We start from the raw sequence: 4,468 nt of genomic DNA, 5'->3' as shown, positions 1-4,468 counted from the left end.
TGTTTGTTTACAATATTTATGTTAAAGTTGAGAGGTCAGATGTGTTTATTATGCATATATTTATAGATTATACAAAAATCTACCATGTGTAGCCTTGCCTTTATTACCCTGTAAATCTCAGACAGGCATATGTTCAGATCAATTCAGCAAATGTTTATTGAACACGTCCTATGTGTCAGACACTAAAGCAGAGGTGAGAAGATGAGTAAGACACTGATTTGGCTCTTACATATTCACGATGTGGATAAATTGCAGGAAAACAGATATTGTACTATGTTTTTAGAAGAGTAACTCAGTACATCTTTAAGACAGGACACAATGGTGGGACACATTTAAATAGTCACATGTGGTTTGTGACTCCCATACTGGACAGTACAGGTCTATAGGATAAGAATATAATTCATTCACTGAAAATCTCGTTCTTGAATACTATGAGGTTGTAGGGAAACACCATATAGTATTCAATGAAAAAAGTCAGTTTCCAAACATTATTCACAATTTTGATCTTAGTTAAAAATTACAAGCACATACATTGATACACATACAGGAATATAGAAATATACCAGAATGTTCACGTGGACTAAATCTGTATGTTGAGATTATGATGACCTTTATTTATTTATATTCATCTGTGGTTTTCAAACTCTTCATAATGAACATGTGTTATTTTATAAGCAGAAAACATCAAACGTGGAGAAAATTCATCTTTTTAATATTATAGAATGCAGTGCTCTTATAATAAGTTTTTAAAATCTAAATTGTAAATCTGATGTAGTTTTACCTTTAAAATACACATTATAGCTATGTTCTCAAAACCATTTTATTCTTAACCTATTGGTACATTTCTAAATTTATTAAGGCTCTCTTGAAACGGGTCTTTACGCCCATCAATAAAAATACCGTATGTGTCTTCATAGATTTTAAAATAAGAAGCTTAGCAGAAAAAAGAGAGCACAGAGGGGCTGCTACTGCTGCAGTGATCACTGAGATTTTAGAGAACAGAGGGCAGCAAGCTTAATTGGTTTTGAGCATAAGTTTTCGGGATCAGTCAAATCTGGGTTTGGATCATGGCTTTGACACTTACTGGCTTGAAAAAAGGTCTCTATGAGACCTTGAATAAAGCACTTTAAGTTTCTGAGTCTTGTTTTCTCATCTGAAAAATGAGAATATGGAGACCTGCTGTGCTAGGTTGTTGCAAGAATTCAGTATATAGTACTTGTAAGATCCCAGGCATGAAGCACATAGTAGCTGATCAATAAATGTTTGTTATTCTGCCTAACCTCTTTTACTCCCAACCATATAGTCTAAACATTGACTGAGTGGTATCCCCTGCAAGGAAGGAACTGACAAAATACTGGAAAAAAGATATATGGAATTTGATTATTTAAAATGTTTCAACCCTCAGTCCCATCCTCACTGAAGACTTTCTTGGCTAATATCAGACTAGACTCTTTCTACTCCAAAAGGAACAAGATTCCAGATCTCATCTTGATTCTAGGTAGTAAGCTATATATGCCAAATCAAAATAAATTTGTTTATATCAGCTGACTATTTAATGCAAACAGAGAGCACTTCCTCCCTGCTTGTCCTCTGGCTGGCTCCTATTCAACTGTCAGCTCTCAGCCTTGATGATACTTTCTGGGACATCTTCTCAGACACTTCAAGCCTGGATCTGACCCTTCTGTGTGCCCCTTATCTTGCTTAGTTTTAAGTATATGTTAACTGTCTTCCTTCTCAGCTAGCATATAAGTTTTCAGAGGGCAAGGACTCTGTGGTCCTTATTGTGTTCACAGTCTTGAACAGTTTTGACTCATGGTAGCTATTCAATTAGCATCTGTTCATGTGACTTTTTGGGCAGAATTCACTTGTTTGTTAATGGAGCCTACATACCAACAATGGTCTAAATGATTTTTTTCCATTTTTTTTTATTCCTCTCAGTCCATAGTACTTTTCTTGCTGTGTTTTCACATTCTCCTGAAGAGCTAAGGAAGAATCTAAATCTGTCATCTTACCTGTCCCCATTTTATTTCTTCCTCACAGTGGACTTATCCTTCTGCATACTCTTGCTCCCAGTTGACTCATGTCTACCTTACAGTCTTCCTCTTAGCTGTAGTATACCAGCTCATCAGACAGCCAGTGTAAATATATGTCTAGTCTCTCTTTTACCTTTTTGATTGATTCTATTATTTAACATTTCATGTAGATGAAAATAGGTTTGGCTTCTTGAATCCAGAGCTCCGAGTTCCTCACCCTTTCCCTGTGACTGTTTTCCTCCCTTTTCCCTCTGTCCCTCGGAGGCTGTTTCTCTCATTACACAAGGCTTAATCCTTAGCAGCTAAATTCCAGGTGCTCTCTAGGACCTGCCAGCTCAGGGAAAGGGGTGGTGTTAAATGTGATGTGCTTCATGCCCTTCCTTCCTGCCTGTTAAGAGTATCATTTTCTCCAGTTGACCCAGTGAAGGAAGGTTAGCAAAACGCTTCCTAGTCCTAGGTCAGATCATAGCCTCCAGCCCGGACCACCAGCGTTGGCAGGGGATCGGGTCACTGCCAGACACGTGGACATATGCACAAGGGCTCTATTTTTCTTGGGCTGAATTGAGTAGTCTTCCTGCTCCCTCCTCTCCTAGGGGTTTACAGAGATGGAAAATAAGTTTTCTCTTTTGGCAAAATAGCAGGGGAGTTCAGAGAAAGACGTGTTTGGGCACCAAGTCAGGAGGAATAGGAATCCCTGGCTGAATTGGAGAAGTATAGTCTATTCATTTAGTTCCTGATTTTCCAGGCTTCCCCCCCACCCTTTTATAGGTTTCTCTCTCTCTCCCTCTGGAGATATGTATTAGTGTAATGAGTTTCAGGATTGTCCAAAAAGAATTTTATCTTAAAAAGCTCTCAAATATTGAATACCTGGTTAACTACTTACTCAGATTAGGTGAAGTGGGTCTCTCTTCCTCTCATTGTCTCTCTTTTTATTTCCTGGTCTTTGATATTCTAGTAGCTCAGTGTCCACTTAATTTTGGCAGCTTGGAGATCCCATTTTATTTTATGAATGTTCATTGAGGAGAGGTAATATATATGCCCCCACCCTCCAAACCATCTACATTTGTTTTCTGTATTATATGATTTAGTGCTTGGCTATAAATGACTCTATTACAGATTCCTTTCCCTTCTGTGCTACCCTTTAATATGTGAATTTACAAGGGGCAGTAGATTTCCCAGAAGCAATATACATATTTTTAACAGTACGTGGGGAGGCTGAACTAACTTGTGCTGAGAGTAATGGACTGGATATGAAGGAAATGGGGATTGGCACAAATAGCTGACCTCAGTTACAACCTTTTCCAGTGCCTTCTCGCCTCTACCACACGGTACTGTCCAAAGTATAGTTAAACCTCTAAAAGAAAAAAAAAAATCACATCCATGGTCATGAGTTTTGAATCTAATAGAACCTAGGCGACTTTCAGTCAATGCATGGTTGCTCATAAATTGTCACTTGTTCTTTTACAAATTTAAGAAGTTTATTGGGGGTAAACATCAGCGGCTCATGCATTGGACCATCATGTAAGTTATACTTCAGTCTCTGTAATGAATCTTAGTTACTCTCTTTTTTTTTTTGAACACTTAGTTTTTGCCTCCAAGGGGCAGAATACAGTTATACCTTGTAACCAGGAGCTTTGCCTTTAGGAATGACATGTAGCTTTGAAAAATATTGGGTCTTTTCTGCAGTTCAATCTCAAATCCATTGACATTTTCATTTTGTCGTTTCTGGGGTGTGTTTTGTAACTAGACCCCAGCTATTCCCTATATTTAAACCGTGATAGATGGATTTCGATATTCCACTTTATAAGCAAAAAGCTTGCACGGTGGTAGGAATAATTGAATAAAAAAGAACAAGTGAGCTTTGTGCAGTGGCAGTATTGTAGCCAATGAGGTTTATCCGAGGCGCGATTATTGCTAATTGAAAGAAGAACAAGTGAGTGAAACCGCAAAATAAACACAAAAGTGAACTTGATACCAGAAACATCATTCAGCTGCCGCTTTCTTCTTCTTTTCATGCTGAGGTCTCCATGTGAGATAAGTCTCGTTAGTTGGGATAAGCTCGGACTCTGTGGAATTGACTTTATTTTGTTCCCATCAGAACCTAGTATCTCTGGCAGTTAACATAGGCGGATAGATAGAGAAATAACTAACATGTCTTTTATACTTTCCGGCCTGGAGTTGTTGTGCGCCGGTATTGTGGGAACACCAAGGAAGGAAGAAATACATTTACCTGGGATAATCAAAGATGGCTTCACGGAGGAGGTGCGGAGGTGAAGGGGCGGTATTTTTTTTTATTTATTTTTATTTTTTTATTTTTATTTTTTTAAAGATTTTATTTATTTATTTGAGAGAGAGAGAGAATGAGAGGGAGGAGGGTCCGAGGGAGAAGCAGACTCCCTGCCGAGCAGGGAGCCCGATGCGGGACTCGATCCCGG

The 4,468-nt window shown here is 38.4% G+C and overlaps 1 pseudogene; it reads left to right on the top strand.

Annotated features, from left to right (window-relative positions):
- Positions 1–3,890: 3,890 nt before the first annotated feature.
- On the top strand, positions 3,891–3,959 carry LOC115940428 (U4 spliceosomal RNA; annotated as a pseudogene).
- The last annotated feature ends 509 nt before the right edge of the window (positions 3,960–4,468 follow it).

The sequence above is a fragment of the Leptonychotes weddellii genome, unplaced genomic scaffold, assembly GCF_054177405.1.
Source record: "Leptonychotes weddellii isolate Sample4059 unplaced genomic scaffold, ASM5417740v2 HiC_scaffold_1194, whole genome shotgun sequence".
In the NCBI taxonomy this organism is placed as follows: domain Eukaryota; kingdom Metazoa; phylum Chordata; class Mammalia; order Carnivora; family Phocidae; genus Leptonychotes; species Leptonychotes weddellii.
This window is presented reverse-complemented; position numbering and strand designations above follow the sequence as displayed.